This window comes from Hemiscyllium ocellatum, chromosome 3, assembly GCF_020745735.1.
Source record: "Hemiscyllium ocellatum isolate sHemOce1 chromosome 3, sHemOce1.pat.X.cur, whole genome shotgun sequence".
NCBI lineage: Eukaryota > Metazoa > Chordata > Chondrichthyes > Orectolobiformes > Hemiscylliidae > Hemiscyllium > Hemiscyllium ocellatum.
The window spans coordinates 16,051,931-16,076,873 of NC_083403.1; the positions used below are offsets into that span (position 1 = coordinate 16,051,931).

The 24,943-nt window shown below is 44.8% G+C and overlaps 1 non-coding gene across 1 annotated transcript; it reads left to right on the plus strand.

The window, feature by feature from the left end:
- The first annotated feature begins 646 nt into the window (after positions 1-646).
- On the plus strand, positions 647-719 carry trnar-ccg (transfer RNA arginine (anticodon CCG)). The gene has a single exon. It is a non-coding gene; the product is annotated as a tRNA-Arg (tRNA).
- The last annotated feature ends 24,224 nt before the right edge of the window (positions 720-24,943 follow it).

Here is a 24,943-nt window from a genome sequence, read left to right on the forward strand (position 1 = left end):
GTTTATTGACAGCTTCATTCCCACAATATCCACCTGTCGTGTCAGAATTTAATTAGCAGGGATCTGTGAGAGCAAAATCAATCAACAATCCTCAAAAATCAATTGAACTGACAATAATCGACCTTTATTGTAAATACACAGCAATTTGTCTGAGACTTGGAAAGAGGAGGGTTCCGATCTGTTCCCTGTTTCCCTTCTACATCTCGCGCCTTACAAAAGGAAAGGAGCACATTATATACATTAACATATGCTAAGCAATTACAGATTATCATGAAATGTGCTTCACCTGTAACACTGAACCTTAGTCTTTACAAAATATTAATCATTTGTGTCATTTCATAATTCTGTTTCTATTATACGGACCTTTTGTTTAGGCTGAGATGTGCAGTTCAAAATATACAAGGAGCCGTGTGAAAGATGACTGAAGTTGTATCAAACTTATGGAGTTTGTTTACATTCAGCCTGGTTCTGAAAGCTGTTTCTGATCTTTTGTTTTTTAACTTACTGAATTATAACTCGAGAATTGACCATTTTTTCCCCATCATGTTAAATGTTTTCTACAATCCCCCTTTTGTCATATCATGACAATCAATTATATAGGCATTTTCAAAATCTGATTGAAAATGCAGTAGTCTAAGCAGCTGCAGCCCCAGTGGCCTAATGGATAAGGCACTGGCCTCCGGAGCCAGGGATTGTGGGTTCAAGTCCCACCTGGGGTGTTGTAGGTGACTGCTGGGTGTTGGCTCTCTACTGATTGCTGCCCCCTTCTTTAAGGGGACTTCAGAACATAATCTGTTGACAATTTTAGGGTGGCTCAGTGGTTAGCACTGCTGCCTCACAGCACCAGGGTCCCAGGTTCGATTCCAGTCTCAGGTGACTGTCTGTGTGGAGTTTGCACATTCTCCCTGTGTCTGTGTGGGTTTCCTCCGAGTGCTCCGGTTTCCTCGCACTCTCCAAAGATGTGCAGGTATTGGGCACGCTAAGTTACCCATAGTGCTAGGTGCATTACGCAGGGGGAGTTAGGTTACTCTTCAGAGGGTCGGTGTGGACTTGTTGGGCCGAAGGGCCTGTTTCCACACTGTAGGGAATCTAATCAGGCAAGTGTTATGGACCAGGCCAGATCATTCAAAGCATTCTTATGCAGGCAGCCCAGACTGTAACTTTGCAATTTGCTTCACCAAGTGTACAGTGAAAATTACCTTGAGTGAGGTAGCTAGGTTGACTACCTGGTTTTAAAACAGACAAAAATTTATTCACAAAATTACACAAAGAACAGGATAAAGAACCCCTACAAAACTCATTCGATCCAAACCAGACTTAATTATACTAACTTAATAATAACTCCGAATATACACAACTGTCCCAGTAAGCAAACCTCCTTAAAATCATTTTAAAGAATGGAACAAATGCTTATAGGTTGAAGTTAGAACAGCAGAAGGAGAGAGAGAGCCTGTTTCCACAGCTGAGTAACTAACTAGAGAGCTGACCACTCCCCTTCCATTATACAGGTCTCTTCTAAAACATGACCACGTCAGCCTGACGGCTCATCTGTTTACATATAAACAACAAGGCCTCTCAATGCCATTCAATCTGTGTACTAAACCAGCCTAATCAGAGCCGGGAGATGTTTGTGACCCTTCTGAAAAAGAACAGTATCCTTGAGTAAAGGAACAGCTTTTAGAAAACAGGGTTCAGCTTTGTGATACAAATAACCCTATTCCTGCTAGCAACAGTACTATGAGCAAAAAGGCTTTAAAGATCCAATCAAACATTCTGTGACCCTACCATCTCTGTGGCCTATAATCATGGACTTGCCAATGTTTTGTATGTGCTCAGCATGTTGCTTAATATGTTCAAACTTGGGTCGGCAATATTTTCAGAGGAATCTGGAATGTAAGTTCCTGACCACAACAGCACATACTGCCCCTTGCAAGGTGAGCAGTTAATCCAAAGCTAGTCAATTCTGCAGTGCCATTGTCCAGACATCCATTGGCTCAGCTGAGACCTCAGTCAGTGCTTGTCCAGTTGCCTTGACTTTTAAAGCTGCTTCATTGGTCAGATGTTCAGTGCTGAGGCCGTGTGAACCAATTCACTGGATACCTGTCCTGTTCTGTGCAACGGAAAAGACAACATGAGGAACTGGTCTAGCCCAGTAATGGCTCTCGTAGCTCATGGATGGTCATGTTTAAGGGAGGTGAGGTGATGCATGTAGGGTACAACATAACCTAGATAGCAGGATCCTGTCCAGTTGACAGGAAAACACGGGTATGCTTTGGTGCTGCATGTGAAGTATGTGTCTTTATAAGCTGTAAAATCGTCAGCCATTGTCATCCAAGGCTGCATGGTGGAATTGGTCCATGGACTATCAGATGTAATACCCCATATCCTGGACCAATTAAACATCCCATTTCTCGAAATATTGACTACTGGGCCTTCCAGTCAAATGTGAGATTACATTTGCTTTGCCCCATAAGCATTCCTTGCCTTAATTTCTGAAAGCATAGGGACCCTGAAGCATTATTCGAATGAACTGTAAGGGAAGGGGGAACTGATTCGTGATTATATCCAGGCTGGTACCATGTAGAAAATGTAGTCACTACAGGAAACCTGCTAATTCCCATTCCCTCATTTCCCCATTACGCCCTGTGTGATTCCATTGTAACATCCACTCAACTGTTTCTGATGTACAGAAAGGGAGGGGTGAAGAGGTATTCTTTCCCTTAAATAGATGGGGATATGTATGTGAACCCAACATTTACTTATATTCAGTTTCTCAGTGTACATATATGACATGTGTAAACAGGTATTTGCATGTAATTCCCAAGTAGGCCAGTTTGTCAAACGTTCACCTACGTCCAGAGGCTGAGCAAGGATTCTCTGACATGGTCCAGTCTTTCCTTACACGGGGAATTTTAGTTCCATGCTGGTCACTTTGCAACACCCTGATCCTCCCGGTCCCGAAAATCGGAAGGCCGAAAATCTGAGTGGCAATTGTCCAAGACCTCTGCCGTGTCAACCAGATTGTGGAATCTTTGCGTCCCATTGTGCCCAACCCAGCTACAATTCTTAGTAGCATCCCGCATGAAGCTTGTATTTTCACTCTAGTTGACTTGCAGTTCACCTTTTTTTTTGCAATTCCCCTCGCCCCGGACTCTCAGTGTTTGTCTGCCTTCACGTTTAAATGCAGACAGGACACTTGGACATGGCTCCCTCAGGGTTTCATTCATTCTCCTCCCCTCCTTTCACAAGTTCTGTATTCCTAGTTGGCTGCACTAACGCCCCCTGGAGGATCCACTATGTGGATGACTTACTCCTTGTTAGCACTGATTTAGCTAATAACCAACAGGACACAATTTACCTACTTACAGGCCTCCACTCATGGTGATATGTGATCCCAGCCAGTATTTTTCAGAAGGGTCAATCACAAGTTGAAGTTTTGGGTGTGTTAATCAATGCCTCTGACCGTTCCCTTACTCAGGAGTGGATTACCCCCATCTTACAAACACCACCCCCAGCTCACCCAAACGGATGAGAGCCTTTTTAGGCCTGGTCAATATTTGCAGGCAGTGGCTTACAAACGTTCCAACTTATACCAAAGACCTTACTCTTTATTCCGTCCCTAATGCTCCCCTTAAATTTCAACTGGCCCAATCAGCTATGCAGTCAGTTTTCGCTCTCAAAGACGTCTGAACTACAGCCCCAGTGCTAGGCTGCCCGCTGTATGACAGACCTTTTCAGTTGTGATAGACGACTGTGCCACTGGTGGCCTGACTCAGCAGTATGGTGACTGTCGTCTCCCGGTGGCCTATTACTCCACTAAATTGGATCCTGTTGCCTGTGGCCTCCCTCCACACACCCAAATCCTAACTGCTGTCCACCTGTTAGCATAGGCAGCTTCTAATCTGACCCTTCACCAGCCCGTATAGCCGTACACCTCGCACTCTGCTGTCAACCTCCCCACATCTTAGCAGACCCAACACCTCACCCGAGCTCGTCTGAACCGCTATGAGATCTCACCCTGCTGCAGAACCTTTCCCTCTCATTTCGCTACTCTCCATTTTGAATCCTGTTACGCTCCCCAAGCAACTCCCCTAACCGTACACCACCCGGATTTGGCTGACCTCCCATTTGACAATCCTAACCTCCATATGTTATGTTTCCCCAGACGGTGTCTGGCGATGCTATTGCAACAGACTCTGCTATTCAGGAGCATCCGAGGAGCAGGAAAGTCGACATTTCAGGCAAAATCCCTTCATCAGGATGAAACGTCGACTTTCCTGCTCCTCGGATACTGCCTGACCTACTGTGCTTTTCCAGCACCACTCTGATCTAGACTCTGGTTTCCAGCATCTGCAGTCCTCACTTTTGCCTTGCTAAAAATCCTCGCGATTTGGCACTATAGTCTTCATGAACAGTGAGAGTGACATGAGGGGCCACGAGTCCTGGTTGGTGCCAGAGATGTTAGGGCACCTGTAGAAGGAAGGCAGAGCCCCCCGTCCCTCAGTGAGGCCAATAAATGTCACAGTCCGAGGAGACCCAAGGACTACTTGTCCAAAGATATGCAGGTCAGGTGAATTGGCCAGGCTAAATTGCCCATAATGTTAGGTGCATTAGTCACAGGGAAATGGGTCTGGCTGGGTTATTCTTCGGAGGGTCAGTGTGTACTGATTGGGCTGAAGGGCCTGTTTCCACACTTTAGGGAATCTAATCTAATCTAAATATCCTGCATCTGAACAGAGAAGCCTGTGTGATCAGGAACATCTAAAGGGGCGGGGGGGATGAAGTCAGGGGTACTAAAATCAATTGGCTACCATTGAGGAGTAGCAAAGAAGGGTAGGGAACGACGGTGGGCTTCAGGGACAATAGATATTGATATGCCCCCATTAAGGCAAATAGCCTCTACCTGTAAAGGGCAGAGTAAACCCCAACCAGCCAGGCTGACATCTTAGGTTTGGGCACTCTGTTGGAATATTGCGTGCAATTCTGGTCTCCTTCCTATCGGAAAGATGTTGTGAAACTTGAAAGGGTTCAGAAAAGGTTTACAAGGATGCTGCCAGGGTTGGAGGGTTTGAGCTACAGGGAGAGGCTGAATACTCTGGGGCTGTTTTCCCTGGAGCGTCGGAGGCTGAGGGGTGACCTTATAGAGGTCAAAATTATGAGGGGAACGGATAGGGTAAATAGGCAAAGTCTTTTCCCTGGGGTCAAGAGTCCAGAACTAGAGAGTATAGATTTAGGGTGAGAGGGGAAAGGTATAAAAGAAACCTACTGGGCAACATTTTCACACCGAGGGTGGTGCCAGTATGGAATGAGCTGCCAGAGGAAGTGGTGGAGGCTGGTACAATTGCACATTTAAGAGCCATTTGGATGGGTATATGAATAGGAAGGGTTTGGAGGGATATGGGCCGGGTACTGGCAGGTGGGACTAGATTGGATTGGGATAACTAGTCGGCATGGACAGATTGGATCTAAGGGTCTGTTTCCGTGCTGTACATCTCTATGACTCTATGACTCTAGAACAGCAAACAGAATAGAGCAGCCACAGCCTGCTCCTATTACCTTTGTGTCTGTGAGAGTCTGATGACAAAAGGCTGAAATGGTCTTGACAGCTCAACTCAAAGCACTTCCAGAAAAATATACAGGTGGGAGAGGCAATGGCTGAATGGAGATTGCTGCTGGGCTATTCATTCTGAAACTCAGATAATGCTCTGGGATCCCGGATTCAAACCATACACGGCAAACGGTGGAATTTTAATTCAATAACCACCATGAAATAACTGTTGCTTGCCAAGGTAAGAAACCCGTCTGGTTCACTAATGTCCTTCAGGGAAGGAAATCTGCCATCCTCATCTGGTCTGGCCTACACGTGACTCCAGACCCATAGCAATGTGGGTGACGCTCAGCTGCCTTCTGATGCCTATGTAACTCCCTCCCAGCAGTACCAATGCTGGGAGACGTAGCTCGCAGCCTAGTCAAGCAACTCACGGAATCATACCTCACAATGTCCCAGGCACCACCATCCCTGGATACGCCCTGTCCCATTGGCAGGACAGACCCAGCAAAAGTGGCGGCACAGTGGCATACAGTCAGGAGGGAGTTGCCCTGGGAGTCCTCAACATTGACGCCGGACCCCATGAAGTCTCATGGCATCACGTTAAATATGGGCAAGGGCATGTTCTACTGTTTACCACACACTGTCCTCCTCCACGGTGAACAAAGCTCTGGAAGCACTGAGGGTGGCAAGGGTGTGAAGGATTTCACAGCCCCCCACCAAGAGTGGCTTGGAAATATTACTGCACATATAAGGTGTAATTGGAATTGAAACACCCTTCCACACAACATTGTCCTGTTAACAGGCACCTCGGGCAGTGGAATTAGCTCAGTGCAGCATCAATCACTCTGCATTCACGACAGTGGGAAGCTTATCCTGACCCTTCACTGACCGCGAAAGGACAGAAAACTGGAGGAAAAGATGTCAAGGATGACCATGACTGGCCACAAGAGGGAGGATGGATTTGACATGAGTCGGGAATTGATTTGAATGCAGAATCATCAGGATGAAATTTCCCTCAGGGATCACTACTTGGGCCTTATCTTGTCACTGTATTTATAAATGCCTCGGAGAAGGTATATAAATAGTGCTGAAAAATATATAATTTGTCAAATCTTTCATTTTAAACAACCAATTTTGCACTGATTCCAGCAACACAATGTGGTGTTTGTCACTAACAGGGGACTGCCAAAAAGACATTCTGCCTCTCACTCAAATAGTTAATATGGATATGAATTTCAGGCTCAGTGTAGGCTGGCGAGAAGTCCCAAAGGCTGACTGATTGTATCAAACGGCATAACCCTTCAGCTGTTTGCAACAAACAAAGTGCTGGCCATTCCCAACCAGCCCACACTTGCAAAGTTTCCTGCACAGCGTCCAAGATTAGGTGTGATCCCACACCTGGACAGCACTTGCTGAATATTCTGAATGTGCAACGGATTAGAGTCGAAAGGTGTGATGCTGGAAACGCACAGTGAGTCAGGCAGCATCCGAGGAGCAGGAGAGTAGACATTTCGAGTATAAGTTCTTCACCAGGAATGTGTGTGTTGGGGGGGTTGGGGGAAGCGGGCAAAGGGGGTCCCTTGGATGTTGCCTGACCTGCTGTACTTTTCCAGTGCCACACCTTCTGACTCTGATCTCCAGTATCTGCAATCCTCACGCTCTTCTGTATGGGGGTGGGGTGTGGGGGTGTTCTATGGCATTGATGTGACTCTCTGTCATCTTTATAAGCTTTATCAGTCACTCCCATGATTCCAGCTGTTTTGAACTCCTATAGACAGGCTCAGTGCTGCTATTACGTCTTGTCATTTTTCATTCACTCATGGGATGTGGGCATCTCTGGATGAGCCAATATTTATTGCCCGTCCCTACTTGCCCTTGAGAAGGGGGTGGGTGGGGAGTTGCCTTCTTGACTTGCTGCAGTCCATGTGCTATAGGTAGACCCACAATGCAGGTAAAGGCGGCATTGTAGACTCGTAGAGTTGTACATTACAGAAACAGACCCTTCAGTCCAAGCCGATCAGATATTCTAAATTCATACAGTCCAATTTGCCAGCTTTTGGCCTTTCTTCCTCTAAACCTTTCTTATTCACATACCCATCCAGGTACCTTTTAATTGTTGTAAATGTACCAGCCTCCATCACTTCCTCTGGCAGCTTATTCCATACACACAACGCTTTCTGCGTGAAAATCTTGCCCCTTCGGCCCATTTCATGTCTTTCCCCTCTCACCCTAAACCTATGCCCTCTACTCTTGGACTCCCCCATCCTGAGGAAAAGGCCTTGACTATTCACGCTATCCATGCCCCTCAAGGGTTATGGGGGATGGCCAGGAAGGTGGACATAAGGAGTATCAGATAAGCCATGATCCCATTGAGTGACAAAACAAACTCAAGGGGCTGAATGGCCAACTCCTTTCCTATTTCTTATGCTCATACAGCTTTGTGTGCTTTTAAGATGTTGCCTATTTCAAGATGCTCATAATTATCCAACAGGGTGTTTTTCTTCCATCTACTGCTCAGTTAAGTGAGGTTTTATTAGTGTTAATCTAAATGACTGATACCAAATGGGGAAAGGCGGCACCAGAAAATAGGCTTAACTTTTGATAAAATGTAAAAATGTTTAATGAATTTTGCTGTTTGCTAATTTTTCCTGAACACTCATAATAAGTGCAGTGAAGTGCATAGTTTTTAAGTATAAGCTTATTGTTCTCTCTATTTGTTTTGCAAAGTTATAATGGTGAGTGGAGTATTATTGAGATCTGTCCCTTGATTAAATTTTAAAAATATAAAACATTATAAAACAACAGAGTGTTACAAGGGGACATAAATTTAAGGTGAAGGGTGGAAGGTATAGGGGAGATGTCAGGGGTGGGTTCTTTACCCAGAGAGTGGTGGGGGCATGGAATGCGCTGCCCGTGGGAGTGGTAGAGTCAGAATCATTGGCGACCTTTAAGCGGCAATTGGATAGGTACATGGATGGGTGCTTAATCTAGGATAGATGTTCGGCACAACATCGTGGGCCGAAGGGCCTGTTCTGTGCTGTATTGTTCTATGTTCTATGTTCTATTAGTTATCCTAGAGCAGTGTTTTTGAGAGCAGTAAGACAGGCTATTTTCTGGGCCCGTAGATTGTGAAGGTGCCTTCAGTAGAGTGATATGCGTTTCCTGTTGAACATGGGAGATTGGGGAGAGTTTCCATATTACTGATCAGTATGGATGTAGGAAGTGTGGTTGTGAATCCTATCAGATCACATGAGATGGTTGGAGCAGAGGTTAGAGACAATGGGGAAATGACAGGAGCTAGGGGGTGTGGTGGGTGGTAGTTATAGGAAGGGAGGAAAACCATAGATACAGTCAGGCAGATGGGTTACCTCCAGGAAAGGGAGGAGGGGTAGGCAGGTAGTGCAGGAGTCTCCTCTGGCTATCACTATCTCAAACAAGTGTGCTGTGTTGGAACATGTAAGGTGTGATGGACTCTTGAGGCTCTAACACAACAAGGTTCCAAGCAATTAGTGTTTGTGTTCGGGGATTCCCTCATCAGAGGCACAGACAGACGTTTCTGCGGGTCACTGTGAGTCATCAGAACGATGTGTTGCCTCTGGCCCTCACCCCTAATGATTTCTCCTTTGAATTCTCCCACTTCCTCCAGACCAAAAGGGTATCTATGGGCACCTGCATGGGTCCCAGCTATGCCTGTCTCTTCATCGGGTACGTGGAACAGGCCCATCTTCCGCAGTTACACCAGCGCCATTCCCCACCTTTTCCTCCACTACATTGATGACTGTATCAGCACTACCTCGTGCTCCCACAAGGAGGTTTAACAGTTCAGCAACTTCACTCACACATTTCACCCCAAGCTGAGGTTCACCTGGACCATCTTGGACATCTCCCTCCCCTGCCTGGACCTCTCCATCTCCATTAACGGTGACTGACTCAACACAGACATCAACTGCAAACCCATCGACTCCCACAGCTCCCTGGATTACACCCCATCCCACCCTGCCTCCTGTAAAAACGCTATCCCGGATTCCCAAATTGTCTGCCTCCACCGTATCTGCTCCCAGGAGGACCAGTTCCACCACAGCACACACCAGATGGCCTCCTTCTTTAAAGACCGCAATTTTCAGCCGCCCCGCCATGTGGTTGATGATGCCATTCGGTGCATCTCCTCCACTTGCCACACCTCCACCCTTGAACCCCACCCCTCCAACTACAACAAGGACAGAATCCCTCTGGTCCTCACCTTCCACCGCACCAACCTCTGAATACACGGCATCACCCCCCTACCATTTCCACCATCTACAAACGGACCCCACCATTGGGGTATATTGCCCTCCCCCATCCTTATCTGCGTTCCGTAAAGGCCATTCCATTCACTACTCCCTTGTCAGGTCCACGTCCCATAACAACCCACCCTCCCCTCCTGGCGCCTTCCTCTGCCACCACAGGAATTACAATACCTGCACCCACACCCCCCTCAAAACCCCACCCCACCTCCATCCAAGGCCCCAAATGAACCTTCCACATCCATCAGAGATCTCCCTGCACTTCCACGCACGTCATCCACTGTGTCCATTGCTGTCGATGTGGTCTCCTCTACATCAGGAAGACAGGATGCCTACTTGCGGAACGCTTCAGAACACACACACGAAACAATCCCATCGCCCCATGGCTAAACACTTCAAATCCCCCTTCCACTCCACCAAGGACATCCAGGTACAGAGCCTCCTCCACTGCCAAACCCTCACCACCCAACACCTGGAGAAAGAACGCCTCATCTTTGGCCTTGGGACCCTCCAGCCAGACACGATCAATGCGGATTTCACTGGTTTCCTCATTTCCCCTCCCTCCATCTTATCCCAGATCCGACATTCCAACTTGGCACTGCGCTCTTGACCCGTCCTACCTGTCCATCTTCCTTCCCATCTGTCCGCTCCACCCTCCTATCCGACCTATCACCTTCATCCCCACCTTCATCCACTTATCATGTTCCCAGCTACCTCCCCCACAGCCCTACCTCCCTCCCATTTATCTCTCAGCCCCCTTAGGCCACCCTCATTCCTGATGAAGAGCTTCTGTTTGAAATGTCAATTCTCCTGCTCCTCGGATGCTGCCTGACCGGCTGCACTTTTCCAACAAGACACTCTTCGACTATTGTCTCCACCATGCCAGGATCAAGGATAGTCTCAAAGGGAGGAGACACCAGCAGGAGGTCATTGTACAGATTGGAACTAGCGATATAGGAAGGGAAAAGGATGGATTTTGAAGGAAGAATTAGGAAATTTAACAGGAATTTAAAAAGAAGGTCCTCAAGGGTAGTAATATCTGGATTACTCCTGGTGCTACGAGCTAGTGAGGGCAGGAATAGGAGGATAGAGCAGATGAATGCATGGCTGAGGAGCTGGTGTATGGGAGAAGGATTCACATTTTTGGATCATTGGAATCTCTTTTGGGGTAGAAGTGACCTCTACAAGAAGGACGGATTGCATCTGAATTGGAAGGGGTCTAATATACTGGCAGGGAGATTTGCTAGAGCTGCTTGGGAGGATTTAAACTAGTAAGGTAGTGGGGTGGGACCCAGGGAGATAGTGAGGAAAGAGATCAATCTGAGACTGGTACAGTTGAGAACAGAAGTGAGTCAAACAGTCAGGGCAGGTAGGGACAAGGTAGGACTAATAAATTAAACTGCATTTATTTCAATGCAAGGGGCCTAACAGGGAAGGCAGATGAACTCAGGGCATGGTTAGGAACATGGGACTGGGATATCATAGCAATTACAGAAACGTGGCTCAGGGATGGGCAGGACTGGCAGCTTAATGTTCCAGAATACAAATACTAGAGGAAGGATAGAAAGGGAGGCAAGAGAGGAGGGGGAGTGGCATTTTAGATGAGGGATAGCATTACAGCTGTGCTGAGGGAGGATATTCCTGGAAATACATCCAGGGAAGTCATGTGGGTGGAACTGAGAAATAAGAAAGGGATGACACCCCACCCCACCCCCACCCCCACCCCACTGCTGAGTAGTCAGGGGGAAATTCAGAAACAAATTTGAGACGAGATCTCAGTTACCTGTAATAATATTATGGTGGTTATGGAAAGGGGATTTTAATTTTCCAAACATAGACTGGGACTGCCATAGTATTGTGGGTTTAAATGGAGACGAATTTGTTAAGCGTGTACAAGAACATTTTCTGATTCAGTATGTGGATGTACCGACTAGAGAAGGGGCAAATCTTGACCTACTCTTGGGAAATAAGGGCAGGGCCGGTGACTGAGGTGTCAGTGGGGGAGCACTTTGGGGCCAGAGACCATAATTCTATTGGATTTAAAACAATAATGGAAAAGGATAGACCAGATCTAAAAGTTAAAGTTCTAAATTGGAGAAAGGCCACTTTTGACAGTATTAGGCAAGAACATTCGAAAGGTGATTGGGGGCAGATGTTCACAGGTAAGAGGACGGCTGGAAAATGGGAAGCCTTCAGAAATGAGATAAGGAGACAGTATGATCCTGTTAGGGTGAAAGGAAAGGCTGGTAGGTGTAGGGAATGCTGGATAACTCAAGAAATTGATGTTTTGGTCAAGAAAACGCAGGAAGCATACATCAGGTATAGTGTTTACATAACCCCTGAGGAACATGATGGTCCCTTCTTGGATCACTAGACCAACAAGTGAAACGTTCTCAAGCACACACAAAATCCACAGCATTTTCTTAGGAGCAACCTTATCACATTTTGCTGACTATCCCATTTCAGGTACTAACTGCCTTCCATAGCAGTGACGAGAGTAATGGGAGATGGGTAAGAAAGACTTTGACCTCTTCCACTTGATGCCCTTTGGCACTGTCCCTTCAGGCGTTCCATGCTGATAACATATCGCTTTTCATATCACAGCTGTAAGTGGCTGGAAGCAGATTTCACACAGTAAACTGATTAAAACACAACAGATAAAACACAACATGCGAAATTATAACATCCACTGCCATCTGGTTAAATGCTGGGAACAAATACTGCCAACTCATCAATAAACTTTACACATGCGCACAGTGAGGGTGGGGGAGAGGGGATACTGTATTCACAGAGAGGGTGGTGGAGAGGGGATACTGTATTCACAGTGAGGGTGGGGGAGAGGGGATACTGCATTCACAGTGAGGGTGGGGGAGATGGGATACTGCATTCACAGTGAGGGTGGGGGTGAGGGGACACTGTATTCACAGTGAAGGTGAGGGATGGGGGATACTGTACTCACAGTGAGGGTGGGGGAGAGTGGTTTCTGTATTCACAGTGAGGGTGGGGGTGAGGGGATACTGTATTCACAGCGAGGGTTGGGGGTTGGGGGACACTGTATTCACAGTGAGGGTGCGGGAGAGTGGATACTGCGTTCATATTGAGGGTGGGGAAGGGTGAATTCTGTATTCACAGTGAGGGAGAGGGATGGGGGATACTGTATTCAGAGTGAGGGTGGGGGTGAGGGATACTGTACTCACAGTGAGGTGGGGAATGGGGGATACTGTACTCACAGTGAGGGTGGGGATGAGAGGATACTGTATTCAGAGTGAGGGTGGGGAGAGGGGATACTGTATTAACAGTGAGGATGGGGGTGAGGGGATACTGTATTCAGTGTGAGGGTGGGGGTGAGGGGATATTGGATTCACTGTGAAGGTGGAGGAGAGCAGAAACTCTATTCTCAGTGTCGGCTGATAGTGTGGATATTATGTTCACAGTGAGTGCCTGGGAATGAGAGGGACTTGGGTTGGGGGAGTCTCATGCTTTTCATCTTACAATTACCCCCTCCCTGTTCTTGACTACTTTCACCACCACCCCTCACCCCCCTCCTCCCACCCCCCCACTCCCTTGCATGCCCCTGTCCACCTTCACACCTCAGTCCGGTTCCCCCTCAGCTCTCTGTCCTCTGGGTTGGAAGATTAATCATGACCTGACTGAAAGTGCAGCTGTCTCGCAGAGCCGAATGGCCTCTTCCTGCTCACATTCTCCTAAATACTTAAAAAGTATTCCAGCGCTTGTGATTTGCATGTTGTTGGGCATTGTCACTGACAGACAAATTTAACTCAGAAGTGTTGGAACTTTAATCGACTGTGCAAGTTGCTGAATGTCTGGAGAGTGACTGTGTGCACTGTCCAAATTTATATTTGAATGTAAATTGTACACCTCAATTAACCTTTCCCGTGATCAAAACAGGCTGTCAGTCAGAGAACGAGGTCATGGGAATCACTTGTTTTAATACTCCCAGACACCTCAATGCATTGCTGACATCCTAGGACGATCATAAGGTTGCATACGTTTCCAGGCTCCATAATTAGATTAGATTACTTACAGTGTGGAAACAGGCCCTTCGGCCCAACAAGTCCACACCGACCCGCCGAAGTGAAACCCACCCATACCCCTACATTTACCCCTTACCTAACACTACGGGCAATTTAGCATGGCCAATTCACCTGACCCGCACATCTTTGGACTGCGGGAGGAAACCGGAGCACCCAGAGGAAGGCCATGCAGATACGGGGAGAACGTGCAAACTCCACACAAACATAATGTTTTGTATAACGTCCAGTGGGAAGATTAATCCAAACTTTACATTATAATGTGATATAGGGATTCACTGAGGAAGTTTAGGGTCATCAAATATCTCAATACATTCTCGAGTGCACGTTCTCCATTTAGTCTCACCTTGTTCTTCCTAGCATCCAATCATAGAAGCCCTACGGTGCAGATAGAGGCCTTTCAGCCCAGCAAGCCTGCACCGGCCCACCCAAGAACCACGTGGTCCCATTCCCACCCTATCCCTGTAACCCTGAATTTGCCATGGCTAACACAGCTAGCCTCCAAATCCAGGGACACTATGCACAATTTAACATGGCCAATCCACCCAACCTGCACGCCTTCATGATTTGCAGTTGCCAGTGTTGGACTAGGGTGGACAAAGTGAAAAACTCCATGACTACATAACCCCTTTGCTATAAGTTCTGTGTCATGTCGTCATGATCTACAACCACCTGATAAAAAGGCAGCGCCGCAAAAGCTACTGCTTCCTAATAAACCTGTTGAAGTAGAACCTGATGTTGTGTATTTTTTAACTTTGCACACCTTCAGGCTGTTTCCATTCGTTAGAGATTCTCGAATCTGGGGGTGGGGGGATAGTCTAAGAATTATCTCCAGATCGTTCAGGAGACTTTCTACAAGCAGAGAGTAGTGGAGTTTTGGAATTGTCTTCCTCAAGCAGTGGTCGACGCTAATCCAATTCTTAAATTTAAATTTGAGATAAACTGTTTTTAAAGTAAGGGTATCAAGGGATATTGGCCCAAGGCAGACATATGGAGTTAGTCCACAGATCAGCCATGATATCATTGAATCCCAGAACAGGCTCAAGGGGATGAATGGCCTACTTCTGTTCCTGTAAATTCCAGAATGAAACTGATTATCATGATCTTCACCTTCTTAATTCACACAATCTAAAAATACAAATCAAACTTGAAGCTAAATATGCTCCAGTCCACTTTAGAACCCAGATTTCCACAAAAATTATATGACACAGGGTAAACCCTCCTACTAAATTTAAAACCAGCAACACAAAAAAGATTTATCCCGTGCAGTAATCAGTAAAAATTCGAGTGGCCATGAGCTATTTACAGTAAAAATTAACAGCTTTATTTCTTAAAGTATTACAGAGAATAATTAACTAACCACTATTTACAATTTCTTTCTCTAACCCTATCTTTTACCTTCCCTTCTATGATACTAGTCCGATTAAGATTCACAAAACAACACCTCTTATCTCGAAATCAGGCAGTTTTCGCTCTTCAATTAGGATCTTCTTGTGTCTTCTTTTCTTTTTCTTAGAAATTGCTGAGTCACAGGTTACTGATCGAAAAGATATTTTTAAGAGAGCTATTTTTCAGGCAGTCTGTTTACATGCTGTAACTTGGCAGTTCACATTTCCTAGTATTACACCCCCAAAGCGTCGGATTGTGTCATTGGCTTTTAAGATTGTCAATATACTGAATTCAAACTGGTTTGGAGTTTGATATTTTTTGGGGGTATAATTTAAACTGATTGGCTGAATTCAAATTTGATTTTGTCTCCAGGCGACGAGCTAATCGAATTGTTCGACCAAATGTTACACACATTGCTGTCTTATTAAGAGCACTTGGCGCTGTGTCTGGTCGTTTCTGCTGCTTTTAACTCTCTTAAAGTACAACCACATCTTCATAACAAAATAATAACAGTATCATAAACCTTTATCACAATTTGCTTCATCACGCTAATCCCAAAGCAGCATTATTTGCAGAATTGGAGTTTCAAGAAAATCTTGAGTCACTTGGTTGATTTGAACCTTTGTTTCTGCGAACTTTGTCCCGAACTTGTTGGCTTACATCCAACAATTCTTATGTGCTTATGGAAGGTAAATGCGCTCGATACTGCTGTGCACGTGTGCCCTTAAAAATCCAGTTATTGGCGAGCATCATTATCCCAGTGACGAACCTAGTAATTCACCTTTCCTTTCTGATGTGAGTTACAAAGGTGGATATTTCCAGAGAGTCTGAGGCAGGATCGCTGCACTGTCAGTTACTCCAGCAAGGTAAGTCCATCCACTTGTAACTCATGAAAACAGTAATCTGCGTCATTCTAAAACTTGCTGCAAAACAGTGTAAAACTTGAACATCTGCCGGACTGTCACTTGCCCCGCTTAAATTGATAAACTCTGAATTCTGCCAGCTCTCTCGTCAAGTAGCAACAGAAAATACCAAAAATGCTCAACAGGTCTGGCAGCAGCTGTGGAGGCAAAGAGAGCTGATATTGAGCTTTTGATTTCCCTGCTGCATTCAACGATCCCAGTCTGTCCTTTCCGCCTTCATGGTGACTCTTTTCTCCAGAAGGTTTATATTCATATTCCAGGAGCTCTGTCGTAACATTTCCAACCAGCCTGTCCTCCCCAGCTTAAGCCAGTTTTGTTCGTTTTCAATCAATTCATTCATGGGACTCGCTGGCTGGGTCAGCATGTGATACCCCGACCCTAGTTGCCCCTTGAGAAGGTGAACCCCTGCAGTCCACCTGCTGTGGGTTGACCCACTATGCCCTTGGAGAGAGAATTCCAGGATTTTGACCCAAAATAAATGAGAATCCCATTCCTCAGTGTCTTTGAGCCACCAATCTTCCAGTTAACAGCTAAAAGCCTTGATACGTTACACCACAGAGATTGACGCAGCTACACCATAGCATCTTATGTTTTGGTGAGGCTGTGTTGGTTTCTAGAGTCAAGGTTGAGTTTTACAGAGAGAGATCAGAAATGAGCCAGTTGTGGGCACAACATTATAGGAATTGGTGTGAATGCTTTGGAGAGAGTGCAGGAGTGATTTACTACAATGGCTCCAGACATGAGAAACCCCAGTTTTGAGGACAGACTGCAAGGGGTTAATGGCTCAGTGGTTAGCACTGCTGTCTCACAATGCCAGGGACCTGGGTTCAATTCCAGCCTCGGGTGACTGTCTGTGTGGAGTTTGCACATTCTCTCCGTGTCTGTGTGGGTTTCCTCTGGGTGTTCCGGTTTCCTCCGGGTGTTCCGGTTTCTTCGCACAGTCCAAAGATGTGCAGGTTAGGGTGGATTGGCCATGCTAATTTGCTCATAGTGTCCAGGGATGTGCAGGCTAGGTGGATTGGCCATGCTAACTTGTCCCATAGTGTCCAGGGATGTACAGACTAGGTAGATTGGTCATGCTAAATTGCCCATAATGTGCAGGCTAGGTCATGCTGTTATTGTGCAGAATGCATTGGTTAGAAATGATGTGGAGGCAAGTTCAGTTGAGGCATTCAAGAGGGTATTACAAGTGATGTACAGGGACATGGGGGAAAAGGCAAGAGATTGGCAGTAGGCAATAGACCCAGATTAAGTAATAGATTAAATAATAGGACTGAATAACTTCCTTCTGCAGTGTAATAATTTCGTGATTCAGAGATAAATTTGGCGTTTCTTTTTCCCCTAACAGCAACCTTGAGTGATTGTGCCTTCTACTGTTTACAGCTTTGCAAATTATCCTGAAATTTCCCAAAATCTGTTCTCTTCCCCATAAAAAGGACATCAGCCTGAATGCATGGGGCGTCAGAAGCCAAAGGATGACATTATGGAGGTTTATAAAATCCTGAGAGGCATCAATAGGCTAAATAGGCAAGGAATTTTTCCAGTGAGGGGTAGTGGGGGCTTAGGTTTAAGGGGAGAGGGGAAAGATTTAAAATTAACCTAAGGAGGAACTTTTTCACACAAAAGATGGTGCGTGTACAGTATAAGTTGCCAGAGGAAGTTTGGGGGCTGGTGCAATGACAACATTTAAAAATCATCAGGATGGGTTTAGGCATAGAATCAGTTTGGAGGGATATGGGCTATATGCTGGTGTTATGACACGGTGACAAACTCTGCTGTTAATTAAACTAAACGCCCAGAAAAGCTCACCTCACCTCATAAACTGTTAAAACTTATGAATGACAGAGAACACAAATTCCATTATGTAAAGAAAATAATATCAATTTATTCTTTAACTCTAACAGTGAACGTTGAAAAACTCAAAGCCCCCCTTTCTCTTAACTGCTTATTATCTGCCTCCCGCACAATAACGATATACTGTTCCAATAAAACATTTATTAAAATTACATCAACTTAATTTCAAAACCATACAGCGGCTGTCATCGTCAGTGTCATTCTTCTTGTGGCTAAAGATCTCCCTGGGTCTTCCATTTCAATGTGAAGATGTTACGTATGAAAAGGTACCTTTGATAGGCAGTGTTTTAATCTTTTAGGTCTCTCTCTGTCACTCTGTCACTCTGTCTCTCTCTCTCTCTCTCTCCCTCCCTCTGTCTCTATCTCTCTGGCATATTGTTCATTATATAAACATTAAAAAGTTGTACGGCCAGTATCAAACTCAATAATTCCTTTTCTTGGTGGAGTACTTTCTCTGGGTGGGTATTGAGTTTCTGTGAAAAGGACCCAATTGGCTGTTCAATTCCATCTTCATCTTCCAGTAGCAGTGCAGCTCCAACCCCTATATTGCTATCATCGATTGCAACTTTGTAGGGTTTCAAAAAACGGGACTATGTCAAATTGGGATGTCTGGTCAGCATGGATGAGTTGGACTGAAGGGTTTGTTTCCATGCTGTATGATTCTATTTTATCTTTTACCTTCAGTTTGTGTGTGTGCGTGTATGTGTGTATGTATGTGTGAGTGTTTGTACGTGTACGTGTGTGCATGTCAGAGTGTGTGTGTGTGTGTGTGTGTCTGTGTGTTCGTGTTTGTTTGTGTGTGTGGCAGTGTATGTATGTGAGTGTAAGTGTGAGAGTGTGTGAGTATTTGTATGTGTGTGTGTGCATGTGTGTGTTTATGTGTGTGTGTATGTGAGTGTGTGTGTGTCTCTGTGTGTGCGGGTTTGTGTGTGTGTGTGAGTGTAAGTGTGAGGGCGTGTAAGTGTGAGGGCGTGTGTGCATGTGTGTGTGTAAGTGTGAGTGTATGTATGTGTGTGTGTGTGTGTATGTGAATGTGTGTGTGTGTGTTTGTATGTGTGTATGTATGTGTGTGTGTGTTTCTGTGTGTGCATTTGTTTGTGTGTGTTTGTTTGTATGTGTGTGTGTGTGAGTGTATGTGTGCGTGCATGTATGTTGGGGTGCTGATTCTCCCATCTCACCCGAACAAAACACATAACATATTTCTTCCAGCAATATCCCCAAGCGGAAAATGAAGTAACACAATATGTAGGAAGTGGAATAAAAGATAGTCATTGACATATTAAATAGGGAGTTTATTTGAAAGCGTTTTATCCATCGAATCATACAGCACAGAAACAAATCCTACAGTCCAACCAGTCCATGCTAACCATAATCCCAAACTAAACTAGTTCCACCTGTCTGAGCTTGGCCCATGTCCCACCAAACATTTCCTATTCATGACCTTATCTAAGTATCTTTTAAATGTAGTAACTGCACCTACATCCACCCCTTCCTCTGGCAGTTCATTCCACACAAAAACCAATCTCTGTGTAAAAAATCTCTGTGTTCCTCGTGTCCTTTTTAAAAGCTTTCTCCTCTCACCTTAAAAACATAGTCCTTCACCTGACAAAGGAGCAGCGCTCTGAAAGCTAGTGATTTCAAATACATCTCTGGTATTGTGTGACTTCTGACCTTGTCGAGCCCAGTCCAACACTGGCACCTCCACATCTTAAAAATATGCCCCCGGTTTTGAACTCCCACACCTGAGAGAAAAGACCCTTGTCATTCACTTTATTTATGCGCCTCATGATTTTATAAACCACAATAAGATCCCCCCTCAACCTCCTACACCTCAGTGTAAATCTCCCAGCCTGTCCAGCCTCTCTTTATAACTCAAACCCTCCATTCTCAGCGACATCCTGGTAAATCTGTTCAGAACTCTCTCCGGGTTAATAAAATCTTTCCAAAACTGGGTGACCAGTTGGTGATGAGAATATGGAAGGTGGGGGAGGGGATGGAGTGACCTATCTCCTCCTCCAGCTCCATTTTGATGTAATCCCCTCTTTCTCTTTGTACATGTCCATCACCCTTAGTGTTATTGCACTGTCCTGGAGAGGTTTTGTGGCTAGATTTGTCATTTATTAAATGCATGAGTGACGTAGCTATGGGGAAAAAGAAGCACTCAGTTGTGGATCAAAGCACCTCTGGCCATAAAAAAGAGATATATAAAGGAAAAAAAGAAATGAGACCATGGAATTTGATACTACAAGCAACAGTTGAGGCCATAGAGTCATAAAGATGCACAGCATGGAAACAGATCCTTTGGTCCAACTCATCCATACTGACCAGATATCTTACTTATATTAGTCTCATTTGCCAGCATTTGTCCCATATTTCTCCAAACCCTTTAAATTCATGTCCCCATCCAGATGCCGTTGATATATTGCTTCCACCACTTCCTCTGGCAGCTCATTCCATACCTGCATCATCTTCTGCACCAAAACGTTAACCCCCATGTCCCATTTATATCTTTCCTCTCTCACTCTAAACCTATTCCCTCTAGTTCTGGACTCCCACATCCCAGGGAAAAGATTTTATCTATTTATCCTATCCATGCCCATCATAATTTTATAAACTTCCATAAGGTCACCCCTCAGCCTCCGATGCTCCACGGAAAACAGCCCCAGCCTGTTCAGCCTCTCCCTCCAACCCTGGCAACATCCTTGTAAATCTTTTCTGAACCTTTTCAAGTTTAATGACATCTTTCCTACAGCAGGGAGACCAAAACTGAATGCAGTGACCAATATAAGTTATTTCCAGAAATGAGAGATAAAGCCCTGAGGGAGGATCATACAGGTATTGCTTAAATGTGGAGTTCAAACCTCTTTGTTAATTTAAAAGAAAACACCCAGAAAAGCTTGCCTCACCTTGTAATCTGTTAAAATATGAGTGAGAGAATTCTTAAATTCCATCATTTTAAAAAAAAATGACAATTTATTTTCTTAACTGTAATAGTGAACACTAAACAACTATTTACAAATCCAAGCACCCCCCACTTTTCTTAACTACTTACTATCCGTCCCCAACTCTATAAAAATATGTTGTTCCAATAACACACTTATTAAACATTGCATTAACTTAATCTCAAGACAACATAGTCTCTGCCTTCTCCACTGTCTTCAATCTTCCAGCTATGATCTCCCTGGGTTGTCTTCTTTCTTGTTTTACAGCGAGTATGTTATACATGAAAATGCACCTTTGATAGTGAGTGATTTGTAATTTCTTTGAGAGCAAGATGTTAGATGGGCAGCTTGCTCTCTGACTAATTTTTAAAATACCCACGTTTTTTATAACCCTCCTCCAACATCACACTGTCACATTGATCCAACATTGACAAACCAGTAAAATCAAATGCAATTTGGTTTCAGTATTCTGGGCATAATTTAAACTAATTGGTTAAATTTGAATTGTTGTCAAAACAGCAGCCAAAACTCAGGTATCCATTTAACAACCATTTGCAACATGTATCTGTTTTGGTAAAAGCTCATCTCCCAGCCTTTCCATTCAGGCAACTGAACTCAGAAATTCAGAAAACATTTCTATTTTAAAGTGAATGTGCCTGCTTTGCACTTTGTCACAATATGATTAGCTGAGGAAGAGCAGGAGTTGTGTGATTAATAGCATTAGGAGAAAGTGAGGACTGCAGATGCTGGAGATCAGTCAACATGTGTGGTGCTGGAAAAGCACAGCAGGTCAGGCAGCACCTGAGGAGCAGAAGAATTGACGTTTCGAGCATAGGCCGTTCATCAGGAATGACTCTCCTGCTCCTCGGATGCTGCCTAACTAATTATTAGCACTGTGGACCATTGTTATAAATGTTACGTATCAGTGAATTAAATCATGTGGTCAATCAATTAGTGCTCTGCCTGTCTGGGAAAGGGATCCTGTCTCTCAAACAGCAACAGCCCCTTCTATTATTCATGCTTTAGAGAACAATATCAGGCTTCCACAGGACACAGCAGGCCACTAAAGGTTCAAAGGAATGTCAGTTAGTGTGAGCGTGGAGCTTGGGTGACCATCATGGCCAATTCTTGCACTCTACAAAAAAGCCTGAATCATTTTCTCTTGCATTTCCAATTTCAACAGGGATTGGGTCAATACTGGTCAAGGAAATTTGCATCTGTAACTATGAGTCAAGAGTGTAGTGCTGGAAAAACGCAACAGGTCAGGCATCATTCGAGGAGCAGGAGAATCGACGTTTCGGGTGTGACTGATGCAGTATCCAGAACCTTCGGGAAGATCACAGACCACATTCCTAATGTCCTTTTGAAAGGAATATCGGTTTCTGGTTTCACTCCTTGGGGGAGTAACTTTAAAGTTATTTTCAACTTTACGATTTTGAAAGTACCTAACCGGTCACCTCCAGGACTTCTCTCACCAATAAAAGTTGAGATTCTTTAACAGCCCCACAGTCACTCACTGAGGAATTACCACAACGTGTTACCTTACCTGCCAAGCAACAGTAGTGATTAGAAGACCAGCATTTTACACATGAACTTAGACATGACTCTAGGTGCTATTGTGTACGAAGAGACATCCTCTTGATCTCTGGGCAATCTAATTTGTCACTGGCACAGAGTGCTCTTTGCATTTGCTATTTGTAATCATTAACAGACGTGGCTGAAGATTCCTGATGAAGGCCTTATGCCCGAAACGCCAATTCTCCTGCTCCCTGGATACTCCCCGACCCGCTGAGCTTTTCCAGCACCATACTCTTGACTCTGATCTCCAGCATCTGCAGCCATCACTTCCTCCATACGTAACTATGAGTCAATCTTTGAGTGAAATTGTACAAACGATCCTTATGTTGTATTCCTGACATTGAAGATGCAGACTGATAGCTGAATGCATTTTTCTGGGGCTGTAATGGGATAAATAAATTAGCTTGCAGGGCCTGTGTCAGGCCATGTGTTTTTTTAAAGCTACAGTGATCATTGATTGGCAGGGGACTGACGATGAAAAAAATCAGTGCTGTGGCTTCAAAATATGGTGAAGGAGTTACTGAACACAGAAGGATATCCTGTTCAGCCACGTATCTGTTAATGATTACAAATAGCAAATCCAAAGTGCATTCTAGAGTGATCTGTGCCAGTGACAAATTAGATTGCCCAGAGATCAAGAGGGTGTCTCTTCATACACAATAGTACCTGAAGTCATGTCTAAATTCATGTGTAAAATGCTGGTCTTCTAATCACTACTGTCACTTAGCAGGTAAGGTAACACGTTGTGGTAATTCCTCAGTGAGTGACTGTGGGGCCGTTAAAGAATCTCAACTTTTATTGGTGGGAAAAGTCCTGGAGGTGGCTGGTTAGGTACTTTCAAAATCGTAAAGTTGAAAATAACTTTAAAGTTACTCCCCCAAGGAGTGAAACCAGAAACTGATATTCCTTTCAAAAGGACATTAGGAATCTGGTCTTTGATCTTCCCAAAGATTCTGGATACTGCATCAGCCAATTCATGTTTCCAAAACCGAGATGGACAGGCAATCGAAGGATTGTGTGGGAAATAAATAAGAAAAAGTAAACAGGAAATTGCAGCAGATGTTGCTCATCCCAGGTTTGCGGTAGTGCCATATAAGGCCATAAGATATAGGAGCAGAAGGAGACCATTTGGCCCATCGGGATCTGGTCTCCCATTCGACGGGATCATTGCTGATCTGATCATTCCCAACTTCACTTTCCTGCCTTTTCCCTATAACCCTTAAATCCCCTTATTGATTAAAAATCCCTCTATCTCAGAGTTGAATGTACTTAATAATCCTGTCTTGACAGCCCCCTGAGGTTAAGAATTACATAGATTCATTACCCTCCGAGAGAAAAGATCTTCCTTTTCAATGCGCTTTAAATGTACAAGCCATTATTCTGAGATGAGCGCTCTGGTCTGAGGCTCTCCCTCGAGGGGACATCCACCCTGTCAAATCCCCTAAGTTTATATTTCATCCCCTTTGAAATAAAATTCAATATTCCATTGGTGTTCCCTATTATCTGCTAAATGTCAATGCCTGCTTTCTGTGATTCAGGCACTAGGACCTGCAAATCCCTCTGCAGTCTTTCCTCATCGAGATAATATTCGTCTCCTCTGTTCTTCCTGTCAAAGTGCATGATCTCACAAATATTCCATCTGCCACGTTTTTCCCCTGTCGCTTAACCATCAGAGACTTGTAGTCAAGTTTAACTTCCTGCAACCCCAAACTTTATTCCCATATTCCTACAAATATTTCCTCTTCGGATAATGATCTACTGCTCTTTTGAATGCCAGGGTTACCTCGGATTACAACAGGATCTTGATCAGATGGGCTGAGAAGTGGCAGATGGAGTTTAATTCAGATAAATACAAAGCGCTGCATTTTGGGAAAGCAAATCACAGCAGGACTTGTACACTTACTGGCAAGGTCCTAGGGAGTGTTGCTGAACAAAGAGACCTTGGAGTGCAGGTTCATAGCTCCTTGAAAGTGGAGTCGCAAGTAGATAGGATAGTGAAGAAGATGCTTGATATGCTTTCCTTTATTGGTCAATGCATTGGGTATAGGAATTGGGAGGTCATGTTGCGGCTGTACAGGGCATAGATTAGATCACTGTTGGACTATTGCATGCAATTCTAGTCTCCTTCCTATTGTGAAACTTGAAAGGGTTCAGAAAAGATTTACAAGGATGTTGCCAGGGTTGGAGGATTTGATCTATAGGGAGACATTGAACAGGCTGGGTCTGTTTTCCCTGAAGCGTTGGAGGCTGAGAGGTGACCTTATAGAGGTTTGCAAAATTATGAGGAGCATGGATAGGGTAAATAGACAAGGTCTTTTCCCTGGGCTAGGAGAGTCCAGAACTAGAGGACATAGGTTTAGGGTGAAAGGGG